The sequence below is a fragment of the Mustela erminea genome, chromosome 10 (assembly GCF_009829155.1).
Source record: "Mustela erminea isolate mMusErm1 chromosome 10, mMusErm1.Pri, whole genome shotgun sequence".
NCBI classification, from domain to species: domain Eukaryota; kingdom Metazoa; phylum Chordata; class Mammalia; order Carnivora; family Mustelidae; genus Mustela; species Mustela erminea.
The window spans coordinates 102053594-102080523 of NC_045623.1; the positions used below are offsets into that span (position 1 = coordinate 102053594).

General features: G+C 55.8%; 1 long non-coding RNA gene and 1 pseudogene across 1 annotated transcript; one reads left to right on the forward strand and one right to left on the reverse strand.

The window, feature by feature from the left end:
- Positions 1 to 6618: 6618 nt before the first annotated feature.
- Positions 6619 to 12614, forward strand: LOC116567825. Its single transcript, XR_004276364.1, has 3 exons — positions 6619 to 7427; positions 9741 to 9807; positions 10602 to 12614. It is a non-coding gene; the product is annotated as an uncharacterized LOC116567825 (long non-coding RNA).
- LOC116568373 lies at positions 8114 to 8214 on the reverse strand (annotated as a pseudogene).
- Positions 12615 to 26930: the final 14316 nt, after the last annotated feature.

Sequence of the window (26930 nt, forward strand, 5' to 3'; positions counted from 1 at the left end):
TGGGCTCCTTGCCCTCGGGTTCCTCTCGAGTCCCGTGGGAGCCTCTGCGAGCCTGGCAGGATGTGGATGGCTGGTGGCAACAGATGCCAATGCCGCCGGGGCCAAACCCACCCCAGAAATGCCAGACTGAGGAGACAGTCAAGGATTTTACTCCTGTCTTTATTTAGCGAATACTTTCGCGGCACCGTGCTATGCCGGGTCCTGTTCTAACTGCTTTGCAGATATTGACTCATTTCATCTTCAGAGCGACCCTAGGCAATTGTACCAGTTCTACAGATTCTAGAGAATGGAGCCAAGAGATGTGGAAGCGCACAGTGACCTGGGCCGGGAACCAGGCACCGCCCTCCCCCTGCCCTCCGCGCCACCCCAGCGCTGTCCGGCCAGACGGTCTACCTTTTCACGAGAAACTGAACATCTGTAATTGTATGGGAAATCCTCTTATTTTAAAAAGTTGATTTTAATGTTGCAAACATGAAGTGGCTAAAAAAAAAAAGAAAGAAAGAAAGAAACGATGCTGGATTTGGCCTGGGTTGTGCAACCGCCTGCCTGGGAGTAAGGGAAGATCGGACTGGGGAAGGAAAGTTGAGGGAAGGGAAAGGAGGGAAGAGGAGGGAGGAATGGAAGGAGGAGTTGGGAGAGAGAAGGCCACCTGTGACTCTTGTCAATCATTTAATGAGCATTTATGTAGCACCTACTATATGCTTCAATACTCTATGCTTCAACTGTATGCCAGAAACTGTGTTGCTAGTAGGGTAACAGATTCCAGTGAGTCGTGGACCCTTGCCCCAGGAAGAGCTTATAGCTGTGTTCCCCTCTAGTCTAAATTTTAACAAGAGCGCTGTGGCAGGAGGAACCCCACTCCTGGGAGCGTCCCCAGGATAGGAGACTGGAGCTCCTTGAGCTTGGAACCCCGGGTGGGTGGACAGACAGTTTGGATATTCTTCTGCTTCCCAATGCTAAGGAACAGGGGCTGAATGGGCACAGCTTTTCCTGCTCACTGTCCTGCTGTCGGTCCTCCTAGGAATCGCTGTGCTCTACCCCTGAGCCCCAAGCATTGGTCCCAGGCAATGACCTTCCATGCTTCTTGCTGGTCACTTTTCCCACTGCGCTGGGCCTGTAATTCTGGGAGTTACCGCCAGGGGGACGGTGTGGCCAGTGTCACGCAACAACGGCTGAGTTACAAGAAAAGCAGGACCTGCTCCTGGCCCGGGCACCTGCTTTGTTTCCCACGACCTGCCTTAGAGGCTGGAATGCCCGGCGTCCTTCACCCAGTGAAGTGTGGGCGTGCACGGAGACCCCGCATCCCAGAACACGGACACAGAGTGGCGGGCAGCAGGCATAAGACAGGTCTCCGCTGCCCTGGCCTCCCCTCCCCCCCACCCCTCTCCCCCACCTGAGACCTCCTCGAATTGACTGATTCATTCCTGGTGACTTCTGCAGCCGCTGCTTCTGTGCCTGCACCTTGAACTTGCATTAAGTTTTAATTAAAGCCGTTTCACCGGCCTTGCCCTTGGCTAAATGCAGCTGTGGGCGCAGGGCACAGAGATATTTAATACTATGCCTCTCCCCGCTGAAGGCGCAGGGTGCCCAAGGGTGTACCCGGGCCGTGCCCGCTAGCAGCGATCCAAGCTCTTGCTTAAGTGTGCCCACAGGCCCCGAGCGGGAGGCCGGCAATAACTATTCATTGCCCTGGGTTAAGTGTGCCCAGGGGCTCCCGTAAACTCAATGCAGTGATTAGCGATTGCTCCCAGTGAAGGCTGCCCGAGGTCCTGCGGAATGTCCTCGGCCCTATATATAGCCTCTGCGTGGGGCCTTAAAGGGCACGGTGCTGATCGCTACTTCCCTTCCTTGTTGAAGCAGAATCGCTTCCCTCCTTAAAGCCCAGCCTCCGGGGGCTTCCCTGCCTTATTCCAGGAGTGTGGGAACAGCAGGACGGCTCTGGTGGGCGCCAGCGGAAATGGCGAATGGTCTCACCCTCTCACCACCCCTCGGGCATGTTCCCCATTCCAGCCTCTCTGCTGCCCAAGTGGAGGTGGCATCTGCAAAGACAGGGAAACGGAGGGGCTCGCCGGGGCGCCCTGAGCCTGCCTCCCGCAGGGCCCTAGGGTCAAGGGGGTAGCAGGGCTGGGGCCCCCAGTAGGCTAGGTCTCCTTCTGCCTGCTTTCTTCCTTCTGCCGCTGGGAGCCCCTGTCTGTCCCTCGTCTGGAGGAGCAGGGGGTGGTCTGGGGAGGGTGTCACTGAGGTCAGTCGGTCTCCGGAGCCTCATCTCCCTGTCTTGTTCCAGCTCAGGGGGCGGGCAGGGGATCTCCCAGGGTGTGTGACTCCCTCCCTGCCCAGGTCTGAAGCACATACAAGGAGGACGGAGAAAGGAGTTAGAAGTGGGAGACCAATGGGTGGCAGGTGAGGACGTGACTGCGGCAGGAGCTCCAGAACCTTCCTTGCCTGCCCACGCTGTCACCTTCATCACCACCTGTGAGATGGTGAGAACGGTGCCCCCCAGGGGGTGGTGGCGGGGCTCATGGGCTGCATGGGGACCAGCCATCGTGGTCGACCTGGGACTACCCTCGTGTGGGAACTTGAACGTCCCACAGCAGGGGAACCTGGGATAGGGGGTCCCCCTATGTATGGTGCCATGGGTGTGCTTGCGTGGTCCACGGCCGCCGTCTTGCCACCCTTGATTGCTGGATCTGAGAAGGAAGGAGAAGGGGCGAGGGGGGAAAGCAAGGCAGGAGGGCCTGGGAGACAACCCTGATGGAAAGTGGGTCCCGGAGCGCGTCTGTGCCTCGCACACCCGCTCTTGGCCCGCCAGCTGTGCCCGGGACCCCAGCTGCCCCCTTGGCCGGCCCCAGGGCGGCAGCTGAGGCAACGACATTTCTCTGGGTCTGTTGACACTTGAGTCCCAGAACATAAATGATTTTCTTGTCTTAATGAGCAAACAACCCAGCCGGCACCGCTCTCTCGCCGGCCTCCTGCTGGGGTAATTGCCAGCGCTTATGCGCTCCGGCAGAAATGTTTACTCACTCACCTTTGCTCACCGCTTGCCAGGAGTTTCTTGCTTCCTCTTTGTTCTGCAGTCTCCCTGACACTACCCCTGGGAAGCGCCACTGGCCAGGTACGTGGGGCAGGAGCAACTTTCTGGAAGGTTCTTCTGGCCCGGTGCTCAGGGACACCCCGAGGCAGAAGGTTCTGACTTCTGTTCTCCTTTGGAGAGGGGCTGGCGGGCGGATGGTGCCAGCTCTTCTGGGCTTGTGTCTTGGCAGCCGAAGCTGGAAGCTTCCCCTGGTGCCCTCCAGGCAGAGGCCTGAGGCCATCCGAGGAAAGCTGGCGGGGAGGGGTTCCCGGCTTTGGGCAGAGGCCGGGAAGGAGATCCCTTTGAGGTCCCTCCAGTGCTATGATTCTCCGAAAAGCTTCCAGGGCCAGGGAGGGCCATCCCACTGCAAGACTACTAGTTTCTTCGGCTGAGCTGTCTGTCCCCACTGCCCTGAGGCTGGTCCCGGGTCTGTTTTCAGCAGCCTCTGGAAGGAGCCGGGCCCATTCGAATATTTGAAGTTAGCTAGCTTTCCCTTCCTCAAATCTCCTGAATACCTCCTGCCAGTCCTTCTAGGATAGGGTCTGGGGACTCCCTCCTGCCCCACTCCCTCCGTCCAGACACCCACCTAGATTCAAGTCTCCCATGGCCGATGTCCACTAAAGCGTTGCCGAGGGAGCCGAGAACGGGACCCCAGGTGTGCCTGGCCAGACGGAATCCGAGCTTCCTGGTGGGCATGGCCGGCTGGGGTGACCACACACTCATTCTCTCACCCATGTGCCGCCCGGTGAGGGCCCTACTGTGTGCCAAGCCCTCCCATGAGGCATCCGCTCCCCGCAAAGGTCCAGTTGCCTTCCTCCCCGAGTCGCCTGCTGCCCTGTCTCTTGTTCCTGCCTGTCCCCTCCTTGGCCCCGTCACCCTCCCGAGTGTCCCCTCAGTGGACCTTGTCCTTGACCTCCTAGTGTCCACATCTCCTTGGTCAGACCCTTGCTGAGTAGGTCCTGTTTCTTCAGACCCCAAGGCCACTGTAGGCTTCAGGGGAAGCTGAAGGTCCTCTGAAAGATGCCGGCCTGTTGGGCTTCTGGGGGAGCATCAGTACGTCCCCCATTACGAGCCAAAATCTTCTTCAGAGGTGGGAGGCCAGTGGGGGGCAGCAGTCCTGCCCAGCCTGGTGGTCGGGGGGGGGGGTCTTGTGGCTGAGCCCACTGTTGGAGCCACTGTTGGAGCCGCTGTTGGGGGCAGCTACAAGGCCCCAAAGAACAGTCGGCTGCCCACCCCCCGGCCCCCGTCCCAGGGCCAATTGAAATGTCCAGCTGGGACGCCGGGCAGATTTAGGCAGGCGGCTTCGAAAATTGGGCTCCATTAGCGTGAAGTGCTCCGCATGGCAGATGAGGGGCTCCTGCAATCACGGATTCAGCCCGCCCTGATCATGGTGGCAGGAGCGTAATTACCATCTCTTTAAATAGCCCAAAGTTGCCGTGTAAGAGAAGACGGCTCACATGACATTTGCTCGGAGCTCGACTCCTGCTAAAAATATCTGGGCTAAATAATATTTCCTGATGGCATTGGAGCGGCAGCCCCTGTCCCTGGCTCTGTGACACCTGGGGGTTTAGGCCAGAGGCTGGTCTGGAAGTGAGCGGGGGCCCGTGTAGAGGGAGTCTGTTTCTGGAAGGAGCAGTCCAGCCGGGTTGGGCCCCTAAGTCCACCTTTTCCGGCTTCATCTCTCTCTCTCCCGTCCTATCCCTTCTCAGTTCCTCCCTCTTCTGGGCACCGTCCCCCCAAGGCCCTACCCCACCTCGCCTCTCCAAAGTCCCAACCTTGACCACGCATCCCTGAATTGCTTGGGACAGAGAGACCCCGGCTGTCCCGGAGGGTGTGAGTGTGCATGGGGTCTGGGTTAGGTGTGGCCTATGGACGCAAAGCGGAATCATCTACTAGAGACTTCCAAACCCGGAGTCTTTATACTCTGGGGAGGTCCCGAGATGGCTCCGGGAGGCTCTGAGAAAAAGGATGGGAGAGGGTGTGCAGCCTCTGGCAGGCCCTCTGCGGCTCCGTGATCCACCAGTTTGGGACCCCAATCCAGACCCTGTAGGTAACAGCTACTTTGTTGAGCCCAGGGTAAAATACGGAAAGGTCTAGAATCTGGAAAAGCACTTCCTACCTCTGGGAAGTTTAGATTCTAAGGAACTGTGTGTGCAAAGCTGAGTGGACCGGAGGCTTCCTTCCGAGTGGCTGGGTCAGAGAGGGCCAAGGCTTCGCGTGTGATAGAATTTTATCCTGGACCAAGTTTCACGACGGGGCTCTGGTGATTCTAAGGCACTAGGGATGGCCCCGCCAAGCCCCCAAACATCTCTTTCCTGGCTCATGATGCCTGAAACCGCTTATGGGAGGCAGGTGCTTGCATTTAAGCCACTGCAGAGCTGGCTTAAAACGCCCCCACGAGAAGGCTGACACAGGAAATTCTTGCTAAAGTGTAAACAATTGATACGAGCTTTGTTTCTTAAGAGCAGCTTTGGTGAGGACCGGGCCCCAGGCTGGGTCACTCAGAGCTAAAGACCGTCTCGGTAGAGGTATTTCTGCAGCTTCTGGGGGGCAGTCCGGCTCCTGGCATCTGCTTCCTGATGGGTCTTCACAGATGGCAGGGTCCCCTGGATGTTTGGGGATGGCCTTTTTCTTCCGCCAGGCAGCGACACCAAGCATCAAGAAATCTCATGTCACCGATCAGGAAGTGTGCTGTGCTGGCCGTGGCCATGGCCTCTGGCTGAGGTCCTGGCTCTACCCTTTTGTCCCCATACCTGCAAAGTGTCTGTTTTTCTTTTTTACTTTTTTTCTTTTCTTTTCTTTTTTCTTTTTTTTTTCAAGTAGGCTCCACATCCAGTGTGGAACCCAATGCCGGACTTGAACTCACGACCCTGAGATCAAGTCCTGAGCCGAGATCAAGAGTCCAATGCTTAACATGCTGAGCCACCCAGGCGCCTCAAAGTGTGTGTTTTTCTGTGTCACGTATCCTTCCCCATCCCAGGGTCATGTCAGCCAGAGTCAGAGGTCTTGCTTCCCATCCCAAAGCAGAGACCGGATCTGGTCAAAAATAAGTCTCCCACTTGGAGGGAAAGCCTGAGCCTAAAATTCCCAAGTCCACTGTCCTGTACCTTCCCAAAACAGCGACTCGGGGGTGTTCAGCCACTTTGGTGGCTAAGGTGCTCTGGGTCCAGCTCAGTGACCTGATGGTGGCTTCGGCTGTCCTGACCCTCCTGGAGGCCCCTTCTTCCTCAGGCCACCGACACCAAGTAGAATCAGAGACATGGAAGGCAGAACTGTGGGACCAGGGGAAGCTGGACCTTCACCGCTGATACCCTGGGACCTGGTGCTCTTGCCAGTGTGGCCCCCTGGAATGGTAACCACAGGGCACAGGACCTACGCTGACATTTGCAGCTGACTCTGTGGCCCCACCACGAGGCCAGGAAGCCCAAGAAGCCTCGAGAAAGCAGGCTTCCTCTAGGTAGCCTGGTATTTGCCGAGACAGCTGCCCCCATCCACTGGATGCTGGAGAGCTTCTTCCAACATGGGGGTGACTGAGTCCCCATCACGGTGTGCCCGGGCGCACGCCACACGAATCCTCCTTCCCTGGCCCTGCGGTTCTTTCTCCTGTGACGAGGCTTCCCTATCTGGGCCCGACTGGTTCCGCACCCAACCTTAAACGGTGTCAGACACGCTGGCTAGAACAGGCACGGGAGCACGTGTGGCCTGGTGGCCAAGTGGTGATGTGGCCACTGGCTCTGGAGTCAAACACTGGGCACATCCCCACTTAGTCCCCACCCCCTTCCTAGCGGCCCGCAGGACCTCTGTGAGTCGCTGAACCTTGTTGAGCCTCAGTGTTTTCATCTGCAAAATGGGGATATGCGTACCTGTAGGGAGGACCTTCCGTAGATGGCGGGGGTAGGAGCTTAACAGAGTTCCTTGCACAAGATGAACCCTTTGCATTTTGATCTGCCCGGCTCTCTGGGCGGGCTCCAGTTCCTCAGGTCACTTACAAGAGGGATCAAGCTCTCTGGCAAAGACCACTGCTGGACGCGACTTATTTCTTAATCTAGGACGAATGCTCTTCTAGACAAAACGTATGTCCTCTGTGCCAGGACGCCGGGATCCATGTCTTAAAAGGGGTTTTCGGTGAAAGCCCGGCTACCAGACAACCTGGTTTTCGCAAAACCACCAGGAGCAAAACCCATTGATATACAGCGTAAGGAAATACACATAATTCACAAATGATGTCGATCACTTTCATCTAAGACTTCACAACTGTCCTCAATAGAAGACAGACGCGGAGGAGATTTAACGCAGATGTTAATAGCGCAAGAATGCCCCGTTACCAGGATATGATGTTTCGGTGCTGCATAAAAATGTAATTATATTCAGAACTATATTTAAAGATTAAAAGGGGGACTGCCTACCACATCTAGCCCCAAATTCAGAATTAGAAACAAAGGGAAAAAGCGGGGGGGAGGGATGAGTTCTAACAGTCTGCAGAGAATGGAAATGTTTCTTGAAAGTTTTTACACATTCTGGCTGTTTTTATTTTAACAGTTTCCTGCGGCATTGACATTGACTTTGGAAAGGGAGGGCTAGATCTTTATCCGACAAATATTCACGAGACAATTGGCAGTGGGAGGGCCCGTATGAAGCTGGGGGAGGGAACAGAGGCCACCAGCTTCAGCCCTGCGGCCGTCAGTCTGGGAGGGGAGGAGAGAATGTTCGGAGAGTTATAAAGGAGGGCAGGTGGGTTTGGGGGAGATGCCAAGGGGCAGATGACCTTGGTCCCAGGCTTTGAAGCGAGGGTAGGTTCTCTATGGGGACATAGTAAATAAAATACAAAAATAGTTAAGCAACAGTGATGAGAATGATTTAGGAAGACTTTTTGGCCTCTCTGGAAAGATTTACCTGGGGAAAGAATGCTCTCTTCCTCATTTTATGAATTTAATATCAGAGGCCAGAAGGAATCTATCCTCTCCCGGGCTCTCAGCACACCTTCCCTGCACCCTCCCCGTCCCGCCCCCTCCCTCCCACCCCACCTTCCTTCCTTCCTTCTTTTAAAATATGGAACGCTTCATGAATCTGTGTGTCACCTTTGCTCAGGGGCCATGCTAAACTTGCTGTATTGTTGCTTCTAAGTCTTTCTATTTTTGGTATGGTTATTGGCTCATGCCCCGTCTCCCTCTTGTATGGGAACCCTTTAAGGTCAAGGGCTGTGTCTTTTTTTTTAAAGATTTTATTTATTTTATTTGACAGACAGAGATTACAAGTAGGCAGAGAGGCAGGCAGAGAGAGAAGAGGAAGCAGCCTCCCTGCTGAGCAGAGAGCCCAATGCGGGACTCGATCCCAGGACCCTGAGATCACGACCTGAGCCAAAGGCAGCGGCTTAACCCACTGAGCCACCCAGGCGCCCAAGGGCTGTGTCTTGTTCAGCATTTTATTCTCCCTGGGACTTATCATGCCGCCTTCCCCTTGGTAAGCACTTAATAGACGCTTGTTGGACTACATTTTCACTAGGAATTTTTAAAAAACGTTTTAGACAAAGGACAATTCTCTGTGTAAACATATGACGAAGGCATTGGAATATTTATGCACCGGGATTGCCTGAGACTTCTGTGGTTACAGAGACTTTTTCATCCCTCCCACCGCCCCCCCTCTCCCCCCGGACCCCCCGCAAAGTGGTTAGAACCTATATAGAAATCCTAATTATTGAAGCTCGTAGATGTCAAGGACAGTGGAAACTAGGGTCTGTCCCGCTTGGAGAAGAGAACCCAGCCGGATGGTTAAAACTGTAACTATTTGACATTTTCAAGCAGGGGTTCTGACAAAGATGCCTCTAGGGGTCAGGCAGAGAATGTAAATGAGGAATGGGAAGCGAACCAGCCGCCCACCAAAGGGTGCTGATGGCCAGGGATAGGACAGGGCCTGGTGGAGACGCTGGTGGGCTGGTGGCCACCAGACCCTGCCCAGTCTTCTGGTTTTCCAGGAGAAGCTGGTTACAAAATTTCATCGGTTAATCTAAAAAATATTTAAGACCCGCTGCATATCAGGGTGCCTGGAGGGCTCAATCCGTTAAGCATCTGCCTTTGGCTCGCATCATGATCCTGGGGTCCTAGGATGGAGCCCCGTGAGGGGCTCCCAGCTGAGTAGGGAGCCTGCTTCTTCCTCTCCCCCTGCTCAAGCTCTCTCACTCTCTCTCAAATAAAGAAATAAAACTAAAAAAAAAAAAAAAAAAGACCCAAAGCAGACATGTCTGAGGCTGTACTTGACCTATGAACCAGAATTGGCAAGCTTTAACCCGGCAGTTCTCAACGGGTGTGCGTGTGTGTGTGTGTGTGTCTGTGTGTGTGTGCGTGCACGCGCGCCTGCCTCCCATGGGACATTTATCGATGTCTGGAGACATTCTTGAGGCCACCAACATCTGGTGGGCAAAGGCCGCAGGCACTGCTAGACATCCCGTGGTGCACAGGAGCCCACAGCAAAGAATGTTCTGGCCCAGCAGGTCAGTAGGGTCCTGGCAGAGTCTGGTTTTGTGTGGTTCTTGGGGCTGGGCCGATGTACGTGGCCTCAAAGTAGGGAATGACAAAGTAGGAAACCAGCTGGTGGCAACAAGCAGAGGCAGGAGTTGGGAGCAGGTGGGTCCGTACAGAAAATGTACAATTCTGCAATTCTATTTCGAAAATAGATTCTGACACTTATGTATTCTCAACAAAGACTCCAGGTCCAGGGTCTGTGAAATTCAGCCAATGAAGGTAGGTTCCTAATCCAGTGCTTGAATTTGAGCTCCCAAAGCCTCTATTTTCCCATCTGTAAAAGGGGGACATGCGTGGCCCTTTCGCCAGGGTGCCAGGAAGATCATGTCTCTTTGGGGAGGAGAGCCGATCCCTGCTTCCTTTCTGGAAAGTTCTGGAGAGGAGTTGTCTGCCTGAACTGCTGTACTGAGGACTGTTCCCTCTCCCCTATTCCCAAGAGAGGAGACTCTTCCAGCAGGAATGCCGTCTGCTGTCTGTCCCCAGTTCCGATCTGCGGGATCGGCTGCTGTTGGTGGCCCCTGGGAAGGGCTTTGTCAGAACTTTGCTCTCGAGCCTTCCAAAGCCCAGTCCACCACCTGGCCTCCCCACCGCGATTTCCTCTGAGGGGCCCCGTTCCTGCGAGGTGTCAGTGGACCCAGCCAGGCACGAGACCCTTCTTCTTCACCACCATTATTCCCAAGGGAGCCCCACTCTGACCTCTGGCCAAGTCTCCTCCACAAATTCAGAATATTCCCCCGAGAAAGCAGGGTCTCTGAGAGCTGCCTTCTGAAAACTGGCTCATCCCCCCTGGGACCTTGAGACCCAGGCAAAAGGAGGTGGTGGGTAGGGTGAGCCACTGTGCACCCGGAGAAAGGAAAACCGAGCTTTAAAGGCCTTGTGGCTGGAGCCTGGGAGCAGGCCTGGGGCACCAGCCTGAGGGCGCAGCTCCTGAAGGCCGTCTTGGGGCTGCCGTCCTCGGCATGGCCTAAGCTCACCTCCTCTTACTTCTGATGCTTTTTCTCTCTCTCCTGCAGCAGAAGGGGCTTGGACCATTCCTGCAAATAGCCAGACCTATGGAAGAAGCATGGGCCCTGGGCTTCCCCCAGAGAATGTGGGGTTCTCGGGACCAGCCTGCCTTCAGCTGCACTGTCCTTAGAGTCCACATGAGCTCCCTAGGCCAGCCCTGGTCCCCTTGTCCAGCCTTCTTGGCTCCCACTGCCTGGACTTTTCATTTGTTCCCCGATGTCTCCTCTCCTTGGCTGCCTCTCTGGGCATCCAAACAGTCTGAAGCATTCCTGGTCTCAAGGCCATCTGTCACCCTGACAGTCTAGGAGCTATAAGGCCTGGCTCTGCCCAGCCACCTGGAAGGCCCTTCCTGCTGGGAATCTTGTTGGGGGTGGGGGGGATGTGGCTGCAAACTAGCCTAGGCGAGGGGGACCCGGCCAGGCCAGCCAGGAGGTCCGGCCTTTGACAAGGCCCTCGATGACCAGCCTGGCTGATCGGGCACTAGCTTCCTGTTGCTCCCCCAGAGAGTCCCAGGGGATACCCTCCATGATGGAGGCCTTAGGGCCACCGGGAAGGAGACTAAGGGGCACCTAGACATGCCATCCCAGGACCAAGTCAGGACACAGCAGGGCCGGGACTCCTCCTCCCGTCGGGAATGGATGCTACAGTCACGGTTCCACGTGAGCATGTCTAAGGTACGGTGGGAGCAGCCAGGCCCAGGGTCCACCAGAGCCCTCGGGGAGGCACGGGGTGGGCACCCAGCAGCTGCCGGCAGCAGGCAGCCCCTGACAGGTCTTTTGGGGAGTTCACCGGCCTGCACCTCTAAGGAGCCCAGTGCAGCTTCGTTGGAGGGAGGGCGAGACAGAGTCCGAGGCTTCAAGTCAGCCCCTGGCCAGTGGAGCAGACTGAGTGCGGGGCCGCGCCCACGTCCAGCAAACTCAGAGCCCGTGGGCCTCTCTGGACTTTTCCTGGTCCAGCCTGGCCAAGCCTGGAGACCCTTTCTGCTCACTGGGGGACACCCTAGCGGGAGCCGACACAACCCACAGAGGCAACCAGTCTGAAAGTCATAGGCCTTCGGAGCTTCAGAAGAACATGGAGAGCCTTCTCTGAGGTCCCCTTGCTGGGGTGAGTCCCAGGAGTGCCCCAGGGGATGCTAAGCACAAAGGAGAGGGGAGGACAGTATTTGGGCCTGCGGCGTCCTGCCGGCGGGGACCTCCAGCGTCCCTGTGCTTGCCTGCTTCCTATGAAATGTGGTGATGCAGGCCTCGGGGGCGGAGAGGGGAAAGTGTGCACACCGCGTCATCAGGCTGCTGTGGTCTCTCCTCTCTTCGGCTGTGTGACTTTGGGCAAGGCGCTAACGTCTCTGTGCCTCGGTTTCCTCATCAGTCCAATGGGGGTGAGAATAATCGGGGCTGTTGAGGGGTAAGTGAGGAAACACGACGCCCGGAGTGCAGGGCCCTGCACCTAGCCTGTGCTCAGAACCTGTAAGCCATTCTCGGGGCTGCTCTGGTTGCTGTTCAGGCAAATCAGAGCAGCCAAACCGCAGGGCTCCGAGGCCCAGGCAGGGGGAATGTCTGCTGTTCCAGGAGAGCACAGAGGGCCCTCCGCCGTAGCTCAGACATCTCTGGGGGCGCTGCGTGATGATAGGATCCTACGTGAGATGCCGTCCCCTGGGCCTCCGGGGCCGTGACCCTAGGTCTTGCGAGGACCCCATGAGAAGAGAAGGGGGCGCATTACTGCTTTTTTTTCATGACTCCCTGCTCTCTGCCTCTGGTTCCCATGGCGGCAGCCGGTACCCCGCTGGCTCGGGCAGCTCCGGTGACCCCCGCTGACCTCTGGGGACACCGGTGCTCCTGAAGCCCAGCTGTGGCCTGAGTGGGAGCTGCACCAGGTACTTCCCTGGAAGGGCGGCGCCCCCCGCCCGCCCCCTCCGGGCCGGCCCAGCGCTGGAAGTGGGGTTTGAAACGCCGCCAAGGAGAGGAGGCCGTGGGCACCGCCCGGAACGCGAAACAGATAAATAAATAAATAATCAGGGTTGTCTTGGCTGATAAACGGTCTCTACCTCCAGGACGACTTCTCCCCGCTGGCCCGCCCCCTCCTTCCTCCTTCTCCGGGCAGATCCATCCCAGGCAAAAGCTTAATAGCCCCATTTAAGGCTTTTCCTTTTCACCACGGAATTGAGCTGCTCTTGCCATTACGAGGTTTTCAGCTTCTCTCTGAAATCAAATTACTGACTCCATTTAATTTTTTAAAAGCTCGGATGATTTCCCTTCTTGAATCGGAGCCGTGACTCCAAGGCCAACCCCCTCGTCCCCCTCCGCCCTGCCAGGCGGTTCCCCTGCGGGGCGGCCCGCTGCCCAGGGACGGCGGCCCCCGTACCAAGGCAAGCCCGACACCTACAGGGGAAGTCAGCAGGAGGAGGCCCAAGGCCATGGCGGCTGCCCAGGGCACCTGGCTGGGTGGCCTGGCCTGGGGGAGGAAAGAAGGGCTGAGATCACCTTCCGGAAGCCCACGGCGCCGGGTTAGAAGGTCACGTTCATAAGCTGGTGGAGAAGCGGGTTAGAACCCAGTGCTGATATTGTGGGCTCACGGCTGCCTGGTTCTCCAGACCCCAGCTGCCTTCTCAGAGGGCCTGTCGTAGCCCCTGTCACTGGACAGATGTTTAGGGAGTGTGTTTTCCGTGCCAGATGCTGTTCCAGCTACTGGGAAGGGAACCGTGAGTTGGACGGAGAAAGTCCCTCCTGTGGGAGCGAACGTTCTAGTGGGCACGCATGTGTGTGAGTGTGTGAGTGTGTGCGGCGGGGGATGGGGGTTGGAGACAGACAATAAAGCCACGCGTGGACAATTCAGATGGCACCGAGTGCTCTGAAGGGATCGAAACACGCAGCCTGGATGGGGCATAGGTTTGGGCGGGACGGTCATGGCCGTTCCGTCTGAAGGGGAAACAGGGAAAGAGTGGAGGGCCAGGGTATCCAGACAGAGGGACAGCAAGTCCAAGGGCTCTGAGGAGGTTTGGAGGGACAGAAAGCAGTTCACGGAAGCTGCTGGAGTGAACAGGAGGGAGTGGGCAGGTGGCGCAGGCGCGCAGGGGCCCAGATTTTATTCTGGCTTTAAAGAGCTTGCTGGAGAGTGGACATCAGAGGGCAGGAGCAGCTGAAGGGGGACGGGGGAGGGAGACCCTGGCTGAGAGAGGCCAACCCCCCTCCCCCGCCGGAAGGAAAGGTGACTCAAAAGGCCTCTCTCCTGACGACTGGGGCTGCAGGTAGTACATGGGACAGGTCACCAGGCTGGTCTGCAGGTTCTGTCTCTGTCTGTCTGTCTGTCTGTCTCCCGGGCCCCCCTCTCCGTCCTCCCCTTTTCCATCTCTGCACAACCACCTAGCTTTGGGACCTCAAAGACCAGGGACACCCCCCTCCCCCACCCCAAAAGGATCCTATAAACCGTGGCTGACCCTTTACCGAGTCCTCTGCATGTTTAACCGCCTTGTGTGCTTGGAGACGAGACAAAGGAAAGGAAGTTAATGAAATCGCCAGCCTTTACCTGGCATAAATGGCTCTGCCCCCAGCGGGCAGCGAGCTGCGCGGCTACGCGGGTCTGGGAACTTGGCCCAGCTCGGCGGGCGGCGCAGCTGCCACCAACCACTTTCCTCCTCTTCTCTCCCCTTGCTCCTACGCACGCCGACTCAAAACCGGGACATACCACGTTGCGTTAGAAAGCACTCAGGCTTCTGGGGAGTCTCCTGTTCTCCCTCAATATGGGACAGCCCCAGACCCAAGGCAGACTGGGGCTCTGGGTCCTGCAGCGCCTGGGTGGCACCTGTACCCGACCCCAGGATGGCGTGGGCATGAGTACAAGTGTTCTCGTGCATGGGGGAATGCCACTCGTCCCGTGGAGAATTTCCAGGTCTGGCACTCATTTCCTGTTGGCCGATGTGTCTGTGATCAGGGAGGTCCCAGCAAGGAGAGGCTCTTCCCCCCCAGGTCAGTACCCTGCAGGGCAGGATCTCAGACACTCCGGGATTTGGGGTGGTTAGGCATTGCGTGATTCCCTCTCCCCCGCACGTGCTCGGGTCCCCATCTTTTCCATCCCATCGGGGTCTATGATACCTTTATTGCTCTGCCTGTTACACAGCAACCCTGGGCCAGTTTCCTTGCCTTGCAACATGCAGGCTCGTTGCTGTTCCCTCCTCAAAGGTCTTGAATTCCCAGATTTTAGCCGCTTCCATGGCAGACTTCTACGGCAACGTGCTCTTCTAGCTTTAGTGGCAAGTCTCCGTTGGGTATTTGAATATTACTTAAACTGGAATTAGAGTCATCAACTTCATAATCCTCCAAATTACTGCATGGCCAGAGAGGCAATGTGGTGGCAAGGGCTTTTTCTGGGTGTCCTGCCCAAGCCGTTTGACCTTGAGCAAGTCAGTTCATTTCTCTGGGTTCTGTTTTCGAGCAACAGGCTGAAACAGGGAAGAGGAGTGGATGGCCAGGCAATTTCCACTCCTGGGAAGACATGTGGAGAGTCTCCCTTGTAGGTCTGCCGGAACCCCTCCCCCATTATAGTCCATCCCCAGAGAATCAGCTCAGCCTCACCCCTGGCCACTGCCTGACCTCTGTGCTGCTCACAGATCTGGTCTCTGACAGTGAGGGCCACCGGAGACACAGGCCAAGCCCAGTGGGGGGACAAGATGGGACGATACGGACAGATTCGTACTCTTATGTAGCTGGCCCAGGTCCACCATGACCTTGCTCCAGAGGTGACCTCCCACCGACTCCTCATTCCTCTCCAGGCTGAAGGGCCCTACATCCAAGATCTCGAAGCTCTCAAAAACAACGGTTCTCAAAGTGGGGTCCCCAGACCAGCAGCATCAGCATCACCTAAGAAATCCATAAAAAATACCCGAGTTCTTGGTCTCCATCCCAGACCTGTAGATCCCAAAACACAGAGGCTGGGGACCAGTTACCTGTGTTTTAACAAGCCCTCTTGGTGACTCTGATGCACAGAGTAGCTGAGGCCCCCTCACTGCTTGGGAAAAATCTGTGTCACCAACAGCTCCCCCCGTGTCCCCTCAAGTCAGAGAATTCCTCTGCCTCCATGGTAGCTGTACTGGGCATCTGGACAGCTTCTAAGTACTGGGGGCATCTAGCTCCATCTCTCTGAGGAAGAGAGGAACTGCTCTTCCATTTTATGGATGAGGAGACAAGGTCCAGGACCTCGCCCAAGTTCACATGCTAATGGGTGGCAGAACCAGGGGCTCAAACACCGGCCTCCTCACTTCAAGGCAAAGGCTCTCTCCTGGACACCTTGTGTGTCCAGGGCTCCTCAGACCAAAGGAACAAGTGCAAGTCCATCACCAAGAGAGGAAATGCCCCCCCTTCCAGTCCCCTCTCCCCAATTTCCAGTTGCAATCCCAGGAGAGAGCATCCGGGAAACATAAATTCTGCCTGGCGGCCGAGAGCTCTGAAAGGAGTCACACGTCAGGGAGATGGGACTTTATTTCTCAATGAAATAGCCTTTTTATGGTTGGAATAAAAGTGCCAGCGGGAGCCTAATGCCAGGAAGTAGCAAACACATTTGATAAACTCCTTCAGCCAGGGGTGGGGCAGCCGGGGTGGGGGGAGGCGGATCGGAGAACCGTCCCCACGTTTCGTTGCCAGATGCGCGGTTCTCTTCACGGTAGAGCCTGGAAGATCCGGGGTCCTTCTCGTGAACCCCGAAGCTGCAGAAGGGTCGGCTCCGGACCGCGCGAGTTCCTTCGCTCCGCAGCCGGGCCCCGGCAGCGGGGCTGCAGTGTGGAGAGCGGGCGGCAGGGGGCAGCATAACCCACCGTTCCAGCTAGGGCGGGGGCGGGGAGGGGGGCGCCAGGGGCACCGTGCGCAGGGGGTCTCTGAGACTCAGAGAGGGTCAGCTGTAACCCAAAACCTAGACCTCTCCCTCCTTCCTTCAGGCCTTCCCACCCCAGCCCCTTCGCAGCCAGGACTGTTTGCCGTCCTTACTCTGACTGCAGCCTCTGTTAGTCCAAATCGTCATGGGGCTGAGGGTCATGGGTGTGTGTTGGGGGTCTTCTCCATCCCCTTGCCTACCCTCTGGCTGGCTTCTCCAGACTTCTCTGGGCTTGACTTTGGACCCGATTAACCCTTTAGCTTCCTTCTGAGGGGTCTTTTGCGGGTGGGTGGCGGGCTCAGAATGTGCTCGCGTTGCGTGTGTGCTTGTGTTGAGTGCGTGCGTGTGTGTGTGTGTCTGTCTGTCCGTGGTTGGAGGACCACAGCCTTCATGGTCCCCCCGGGCAGGAGAAAACCCTGAAGGACAAAGAGAAAGCGAGGAAACCTCTTCCTTTGAGCATGTGTGTGATTGGCAGGTTTACGGCCTCGGGAAGGTGCGTGGTATTCTGCACAATCAAGTCATTTTTAAAAATAATCTTCCTGCTTAAGTCGTACACGCTGCTAATTGCATTTTAATAAGTCTCTTAAAATCTTGCCATATTTTTTAATATCCTAATATTAGGTAAGTGATTGCGGGGGACACTGGAGGGCACAGGGAGTTTATATAATGGAGGGGAGAGTGGTAATGGAGATGGGGCTGGTGGTGGCCACCAAGTGGCCTGTGGTGTGTGTGTCTGTATGATGTATGTGTGTGCATGGGTCTGTGTCCATGTGATGTGTGTGTGTGTGTGTGTGTGTGATGGGGGGTGTGTTTGTCCATCACGGAGGGTAGATGATGGGTGTGTGTGTGTGTGTGTGGCCGTAGCACAGGCTTTCCCTCTGACCCAGCCCACTCTCCCTTCTTTTTTCAAGGATGAGGGTCCTGAGCCCAGAGACAGGATGGGACTTGGCCAAGGCCATGTAGCAAGAGGGAGACGCATGGGAGGTTATCGCCGGCCTCAGGCTTGCGAGAGCGGAGTGAGAACCAGCTTGCGTCATCCCGGATCACAGCATCCTTGCACACACACACTGCTGGGTGACACGGGGAGGGAAAGCGTACAGAGTTCCCAAGGGTAGCTCCTTGGGTGTCCCCTGGAGAATAAGGGGCAGAGCTGAGACTTGAACTTGCAATCGCAGCCCTGGTGGCTGGGGGAGGCCCTTAACCAGGATTGACTGGGAGGCCGAGCTGGGGTCCAAGGGTCCAGGGCCAGGGACAGCGTGTCGGGAGCAGCAGAGGAGACTGACAGGGCAGACTGTAGGCGACTGGTCTGTTCGACACCCGACCCCTTTGTAACTGTAGGGCAGGGTCCCAAGGTCAAGAGCAATAGGGCACCTTCTCAGAGCTCCTGGAGGTCAGAAGCCTGGTGGGGTGGTCGGTGGAGGAGGGCGGTGGGGAAGGATGGGGTCGCCACGAGATTGTCAGGCCTTGGACCTCATGAGCGCTGGACTTCTGCAGACCGCCCCCTCCCCCAAGGCCTCACTGGCCCTGGTCTTCCTCCTCCTCCTCCTCCTCACTACATGCCCCTGGCCGGGTGGGAGGCACATGTTGAGCGAACTTCTGAACAGGAAGTCAGCATCCAGGTCGTCCCAAGTCCCTTTTCATGTGGTTTCTTTAATCCCCCGGGCTGGGTTTCAGAAGCGTTTTACAGTTTCAGTTTTACAAAGCTACACTCCCTTTAATGTTGGCGTTTTTCAGGAGGTTGGGGGAGAGCAGCTTCAGTCAAAACATGTGTGTTTTACATCAGCCAGCTGCGGACCGCCCGGTCCGGGGAGGGGAGGCGGCAATGTGGCCTCCAGTGGCTCCCGGTGGCACCGGGCGGAGTGCAGACGGCTGGCCGCTGGGGCCGGTCCTTGAGTCCAGCTTGCCTCTGTCCCTCTGCCCCACCTCCCTGCCCCCCTTCCCCCCCCACAGGCCTTCCCACAGCCCACTTCCAACCCCTCACTGCCTGGGGTCCCTCTCTGGTTGACACTGGTCGTCTCGTCCGCTCCAGGCTCCCAGAAGTGGGCATGCCAATATGCCGTGCCCTCCCCTCCCCACCCCCCATCCCGATTTCACTTAGTACTGTCCCTTCAGTCACCACTCTCTCTGTCACACACGGAGACACCGCCTAAGCAAAAGTATCCGCGAAACTGGGGCTTCTGAGCGCTGGTGTATCTCTCTGTCTTACACACAGTCAACGCATCTACCACTGCTGGGATAAAAGGAGGCGATGGGCCCCCTGAAGCCATGCTGCCCGCTGTGCACGCTCCCCGAAGTCCCCTTGCTCTCTGAGCCCTTTCCTTGGTGGGGCGGGGAGGGGAAGGTCTGGAGGTGAGGTGCCGGGCCCCAGGTCCCAGGGTTTGGGGAGAGTCCCGGCAGGTGTCTGTCTCCAAGGCCAGACTTCTTCCTGCTTCATTGCATCTGTCCTTAGGGCAGGCTTCTTGGCTTTAGAGTTTCAGGCTTTGGAGGAGCGACCCGGGGCTGCTCTGTGCTCCTGGGGAAGACGGCTGAGTTCCTTGGCAGTGTGGCTGAATGGAACAAACACAGACTTCGAAATCAGCCAGACGTGGGTCCGACTCCTGGCTGCGCTCCCTCCCTCCCCGCTGTGTGGCTGCAGACGAGTGTCTCTGCCCCTGTCAGGCTTCATTTCTCCATCTGTAAAATGGGGACAACCACACCTGCCTGGAAACAAGGATGCAAGGGAGAGAGAGACACATCTGGGAAGGGTCTGCATCAGCCCCCCCTACCAAGCCAGTGGTCATCACGAGCGTTCTGGACTCGATTCTTCCCTGCTTTGTTCCTCTCTCCAGCCCTGGCTTTACCACCTCTTCCCTGACTCATGAGAAGCAGCAAGATGTCAACAAAGAGGGGATCAGGAGAGAGGGGCCTGCCCAGGAGGGGCTCACTGATCCTCTGTGCGTGGGCAAGGATGCCGGGCCCACCACGGTGCCAGCAGCACCCGCTGCCAGGAGCAGGAGAAGGACAAAGCTGGTTCTTCCTCAGAGCTGGGCTGGCCGGGAGACACCAGAGGCTGTTTGGACAGGGGTCAGGACCCAGGAACCCTGGACCACGCTGCTGGGGATGATATGGGGCTGGGATTGCAGAAGCCACATCCCTGGTAGAGCAGCTGCCCCAGCCCCTGATGGCAGCTTGAGGAAGGTTCTGGAGACTCTGCCGGCCTGGGACAGGGGAGGGGCCTGCCACATCCCAGATGTGGCTTTGCCTCCATGCTGGCCAGGAGCATATCTCTGGTCTGAGCCACCATTCTTGGGTCACAGCGGTCACTGGTCAAGGTCAGTGGTCTTGCCTCCCCCTGGGGCCAAGGGCTGCCCCCAGGGCACCTAGGAGATAGGAAGAAGCAGAGCTCAGGCCAGAGCTTGGCGGATTAGCCCCGGGGTGTGGGCCCCATTCTAGCAGCTGGTTCTCTTGCCTCGGTGCCTGGGAGTGGTTAAGAGACCCTGCAGAACTTGGCCGTGATGGTGACGATGATGACGATGGTGATGACGATGATGGTGGTGATGATGGTGATGGTGGTGCAGGGTGCCGTGTGCTCAGCCATGTCTATGTGCCAGACACCACGCTAAGCACTTTGCACGCTCCATTTCATTCCATCTGCTCTGTAGTACGTGCCAGCCGGGCACCTAGAGCAGTGCCCAGCACACAGTAGGCCGTCAGTAAATATTTGTTGCGTTAAAGAGGGTTACGAGGTCAAGCGGTTCACCCGATTCTCTTTTCCCGTGTTTATTCTTAAGGACTGACCGCTCATGATGGACCCTTGGGCACTGGCCAAAGAGAGGTTTGGGGCAGCAGGTGTCCCTAAGTTCTACACATCACACCTGGTCCCTCTTCTCCAGGAAGCCTGTCACGGTCCCTTCCTGGGCAGGTCTGTCTGTGCCTGTGGTCAGAGCCCCCAGGAGGGAGGCTGTTCCCTCCGCTTCTCCCCCAAGCCACCCAGGGGAGGAAGACCCTTGGTCTGGGGCCTCTTTTGCTTCCCCTGGGGCAGCGCGCAGAACGGGGCCAGGCTCGGCTGCAGCTGCGCGGGGGCCCAGGGAGGAGGGAATCAAAGACAACCATGTGGGCCCCGCTTTCATCTCTGGCTTCAAAGAGGTGCAAACAAACTCTGTCCCCGTGCCAGGCGGCAGCAGCTCCCTCCTCGAGGCCCCTGACTGCTTTCTCCCTCCCTCCTGCTCCTTCCTGGAAAGCCAGCAGAGCCTCAGTCCCAGGGGTACCCCACAGGGGCCCCGACTCGCGGTCACAAAGGAGGAAAGGGGACGCTCTGCTGAGCTGAGGGAGGGAGGGGGTGGGGGGTTGGGGGCCTCGCACTGATGCTTGTTCCCACTGTGGGCCAGGCTGGGAAGCAAGGGCTCACATACCCTTCGCCATCTGATCTCTCTAGAACCTTCCGATCGGGAGCCACGCTGTCCACCATGACGGCCTCATGTGGCTACTGAGTACCAGACTGTGTGGCCGGTGGTCTGGGAAGGTGGTCTGGGAAGGGTCATATATGCACCTTGGACCCAATAGGAGCAAAAGTATATAACATGTCTCGCTTATCAAGTTTACGTGGGCTCCGTGCTGAAATGACAATATTTGGGGGGACTCGGTTCACAGGGTATGTTTTTAAGTTCTTTTTGTTTGTTGGTTTTTTTAAGTAGGCTCCACACCCAACATGGAGCTCAGTGCACGCCTTGAACTCACGACCTGGAGATCGGGACCTGAGCTGATACCAACAGTCAGATGCTTAACTAACTGAGCCACCCAGGCATCCCTTTTTAGTTATTTTATTATTATTAGTGTTGTTGTTGTTATTGTTATTATTACTTTACAAGGTATATTTTTAAAATAAGTTCACCTGTTACTTTTTAATCCTTTAAGTCTGACTCCTAGGAGATAGGAAAGTACCGATGTGGCCCACCTTCTTTGATGTGGACCTCTCGGCTCCAGACAACCTTCTCATCCTGAAGGGGAGGGGCATGAGGCTCCGACAGGTTTTGGCACTGGGACTCTGACATGCTGCACAGTAAAAACAAGGGGGATGAGTGAGTCAAGGACTGAATGTCTAGTGCCGGCTGCAGGGGAGACCCCGATGAACCCTGGCCCCATTCCTTGCCTTCAGGGAGCTCCTAGTCCAGAGTCTAGTCCAGTTGGGGGCAGCTGGAATTAGAGACCCCCGGCTCTGCAGGGGGCAGGGGGAATGCCCTTGACCTCTGAACAGCAAGGAGATTAAGAGGCTCCTGGACTTCTTTGCTTACCAGTTGTGTGACCTTGGGTCAGTTATCTGACCTCTTCAGGCCTCAACTTTCTCATCTGTAAAATGGGGCTGCTGCTGGCAAAACAGGGCTATTGTGCATCAGCAGTTAGCGACGATGCGGGACAAATTCTGTAGAGTGCCTCTCAGCCTGACACAGTCCTGCGCTGGAAAGAGCCACACTTCCCTCTGACATTTACCCTCCAAGTCATTTCTCTGGGTCCACCTGGTGTCAGGACCTGCTTTCTGAGATAAGCACCTCCCCCCAACCCATCCCCCCCTGCTTCGGGTTCCCTCATCCCTTTTTTCCCTGATACCTTCTCCCAGCTTTGTCCCTGAGGTCCAGTGGCCCCTAGCGTGGCCTTAGGACTTTCTGTTTTGGAGAGAACTGCCCTCCAGTAAACGCACCTCCTTTTGCTCGCTCTCACCGAGGACCTCCCGGGGAGGGCTGGGTGGGGGTCTGGGGAGCCCAGCACAACGCCTGACACAAGAGGCCCCTCCCTAAGAGGTGAGGGGGACCCAGGAGAGAGGATAGTGGGGCTCCTAGAGGTCTGGGGCGGACCTGGAGGGATGTGGTTGGGTTCATGCTATGAGAACGCAGGACACCCCAGCCCGGGGGCGGGGGGCACAGTCAGAGTAGACAATGGCCAGGAGGTATAGCTGGCGGAGGGAGATGACCCATCTCGTTCATGGTAGGGGTCTAGGGGAGACCCATGAGACTGTCGGGGACCCCACTGTGCAGAACTCGCTGAATGCTGAGGGAAGGGGTGCAGGAGGGGCAGGGGTTGGGGGTGTCCAGAGACAGTAGCAGGAAGTGGCACGATTGGAACCACACAGGGCCGATGTGGACCAGATGTGATTGGGGTCGGAGGCTCCTGCAGGAGGGCGGGGTAGAAGGGGTGAGGCGGTCTGCTCCCGCAAGCTCCCCCAACCCCCTCCAGGCCAATGGGGTTCTGCAGCTGCCAGTCCCTGAAAGGTAATGAGACCCACACTGGGGAAGTGATTTACATAACTGCTCCCATAGTGCCCTGCGGCCAGTCTTGGGGGGAGGAGGGGGGGGTTCTGAACAGAAACCTCCTGGGTGGTGGTGTTCTGGCTGTCAGTCCCCAGCTGGGCCCAGCCCTCTCCTCACTCAGCCGCCAACCCAGGGGATGCTTGAGGGTCCAGGCTCTGGGCTGCAGAGGATGATTCCTCCTAAACTCCCGCAAGCACTGTTCAGGCTCATCACTCATACTCCAAACTCCTGCCACTTCTTCCAGGATGCTCTCCCTGATTCTCTGGTTGGATGAAGCACCTTTTCTGGGTTCCCAGAGCCCCCACTATTTATTCGGGTGGGCGATTATAACTGTCTCTTTCAATGAGCGGCTCAAGAAACCCACGCTGTCCACTGCCCCCTGCACTCAGCACTGGGAGTAATGGGAAAACCTCCTTGCCCGCATCTTCCAATACTCCTAAGCCTGTCCAGACCCCAACCTCTCCCCCATAAGCCCCCAACACTCTCTACTCTTAGGTTCACTTGAAGAGATATATATCTGGCTTGATATATGTAGCATGTGTCCAAATTTCCTTCTAATTTCTAAATTTCCTTTTAAAAGGCACCCATACACATGAATGTACACACACATACAGGTGTGGTTTATCCAAAACTGAGAGCAAACGGTCTATCTGGCTCTGTGACCTGACTTTGTCTCCCCTCCCCAGGCTCCTAGACTTCTCTCCGTGACCGAGAGTGAGTCTTTGGAAGGGCTGCATACTATGCCACTTAGTGGCGTCTGACTTTCCAGTGTCACAGCAAACATCCTTGTTTGCATCTCTCCGAGCTCCTTGGTGGGTCTTTCTCCAGGCTGCCTTCCTCGAAGTGGAACTGCTAGGTCAAAAGTTATGTGCATTTTAAATATTGATAGATGGTGTATATCGATCATTTCCAATCAGCATACCACACAAGAATCTACAGGGCAGAGTCCGAATGTTGTGGTTTTGGTCTTCAAACCTCCCATTGCCCTGCTCTTGCGTCTCCCCCCAGCTCCATGGCCCCCGCAGAACTGATGGATCCTGAGGTCAATTTCACGAGTGGTGACTTGCATTTGAAAAAAAAAATAACAAGATAGGATAAGTTAGTGTAGAAAATATCGGACACATGGCATGTGGCCGAGTGAGAACTGCCATGTGAACCTTTTCCTGGTTCATGTGTGTGTGTGTCTCTATGTGCCTGCTGCAACGCAAAATGTGTTCCTTACCCGGCGGAAGCTGAGGTCAAGACTTTGGAGAAACACCGCCTACACTTCTGCACCAGCCAAGCCCCCTAGCAAGAGGAACACATTCTTGTTTCAAGCCTTTGCCCACACGGGCCTCTGGTGAGGTGCCCTCCTTCTGGGTTGCTCCTCTCTAGGTCTTTCCTACCCTCAAAGCTCAGCTGCCATGTCCCCTTCTCCAGGAAGCCCTCCCTCTCCCGGCCAGTGCACAGGCTATCCTGCAGGGCGGGTCCCCAGGTCTTCCCACCAGATGGCAAGCTCCTCTAGGAAGGGGCCTGTCTGACACCTGTCCCCATCTGTGGGTTCTAACGGGGCACCTGCCCACAGAAGGGCCAGAGCCAGGTTTTTGATAATAACTGGGATGATATCATGTGCTGGTGACTGTAAGCGGTGGTCATTGCAGGGCAGGGGACCGTTTTTGTGCTCGTGGGCCCGCTCAGCGTCCTGAGAACCCTGTTCCTAGATTGGCGGCATTCCCCACACTGAACCCTGCTCTCCCAAAGGGAGAACTCAGGCCAGCTCCTAGCCTCCCTTGCAGCTAGAGCGTGGCCACGTGACTTGCCTCCACCAATCCCGCGCAGGCTCAGGGTTTAGCTTTGGAAGAGGGAGGGAGGGGTGGGCTCAGTGCTGCTGGAGCAGAGGTGGCAAGGGCCTGGGGCGGCCAGTGAGGGGACGTCCTGGCCAGCTCCGGTGCCGGGAGCTCCCTGGGCTCCCTGGGCAAAAGCCTCTCCACCAGAAAAGTGCTGGGTGCTACGCCATCCTCCAGGTCTGGTTCTGGGGTGCCACGGGAGAGGATGCCAGCTGCCAAATACCCCCTCGTTTCAGGCTATTGAAGCATGACATATACGGTAAAATTGCCTTTTCTTATGTAAAGTTCTATCTATCCTGACAAGCTTATACGGCCTTACAGCTACCACCACAATCAAGATGTGGAACATTTTGGTCACCCTCAAAAGTTTCCAAGCGCTACTTTGTCTATTTATTTATTTATTTTTAAACTAAAAAAAAAAAAAAAAAGATTTATTTATTTATTTGATAGAGAGAGTGAGAGAGGGAACACAAGCAGGGGGAGTGGGAGAGGGAGAAAAGCAGACTTCCTGAAGAGCAGGGAGCACGAAGCGGGGCTCGATCCCAGGACCCTGGGATTATGACCTGAGCCCGAGACACACACTTAACGAATGAGCCAAGCACCCCTAAACTTAAAAAAAAAAAAGAAAAGATTTTATGTATTTGAGAGAGAGATGTAGTGAGTGAGAGAGAGAAAGAGAGCGAGCATGAATGGTGGGGGAGGGGCAGAGGAAAAGGGAGAAGCAGACACCCCGCTGTGTAGGGCTGGATCCCAGGACTCCAGGATCATGACGTGAGCTAGATGCAGACACTTAACCGACTGACCCACCCAGGCACCCGTAAACTTTTTTTTCTTAAAGATTCACCCATTTATTATAGAAAGAGAGAGTACAGGGTGGGGTGAGGTGCGGGCAGGGGAAGCGCAGAGGGAGAGGGAGAGAAAGTCCCAAGCAGACTCTGTGCAGAGCTCGGAGCCCAGTGCAGAGCCCAATGCAGGGTCCTGATCCCAGGGCCCCGAGATCATGACCTGAGCTGAAACCAAGATTTAGTTGCTCAGTTAACTGAGCCCCGCGGGTGCTCTTATTTATTTTAAGCAAGCTCTGTCCCCAGTGTGGGGCTTGAACTCCTGATCCTGAGACCAAGAGTCACATACTGGGGTGCCTGGGTCACTCAGTCATTACTTAGGTCCAGATCCCAGGGCCCTGGGATTGAGCACAACATCAGGCTCTGCTCAGCAGGAAGCCTGCTTCCCCCTCTCCCACTCCCCCTGCTTGTGTTCCCTATCTCTCTGTGTGTCTCGCTGTCAAATAATAAATAAAATATTAAAAAAAAATTTTTTTAAAAAGTCACATGCCTTGATGACTGAGCCATCCAGGCCCCCTCCTCCCCCCACCCCCTCGCGAAGTGCCACTCTGTGGTCAGTCCCAGTGGTGTGCTGAAGCTGGCTGTACCCGTGGGTGAGAGGCAACTGTTGAATTTTCAGAAACTTTGCAAGCTGGCTGTTTAATGTAGCCAATATTAAGTATTAAATTATATAAATTAACAAATATCTTATATTAAAAACAAAGGTAATAAACTCATCACATCCTAATTATTTTGCTACGTTTTACTATTTATGCCCCTGAGATGGTGTTTATTATATCTGTATGGTAGAAATACTAGCTAATGATGTGCCGCTGGGAAGCTCTTCTCAACAGAGTCTGGTGTTGGTAGCAAGAAATGGGCCATGGTGGGAACATTGATGCCAGAGAAACTGACGAAGGCCGCGAATCAGGGATTCCTTTGCCCATCGTTGAGACATAGAGAGAAATGGAGAAAATGTGAATCATGCAGACCAAACTTCAGGGGCTTTGTCTGGGGCCATTACTTTGTGAATTACACCAAAGAATTAAGGGAATGCTCTTCCAGGATTTAAAAACTAGTGTTCGGTTCAGCAAAGGAGCCACCCGATCACTGATGAATGAAGGAAATTCTTGGCATATGTCTTAGTGGTTTTGGTTCTGTCTTATAATTGTCAAAGGATGCTCCCTGCCCCCGCAATCCTACCCCAATACAACATTCATGTTGGTAAGACCAAGCTGAGTTTATTGCTTGCCACAGTTAGGAAGAACACCACACCAGAGCTTTGTCAGTATCTCAAAGTGGGCAGGCACAATCAGAACTTACTGGGAATTATGAGTTTGGCTGAAGGAGAGTATTTCAGTGCGGGGGTTTGATTAGGATTGAATTAAAGTCACAAGAGAACAGTCCAGAATTGGTGGAGACAGCAAGCTAAGGGTTTTTCAACACAAGGGAGTCGAGGAATCTAAAGGTGCAAACTGTCTGCTGATGTTTTCCCCTGAAGAATTGATGGGTCTTTAGGAAAGTCTATGTAGTGAATAGTCAAGTCATTTACC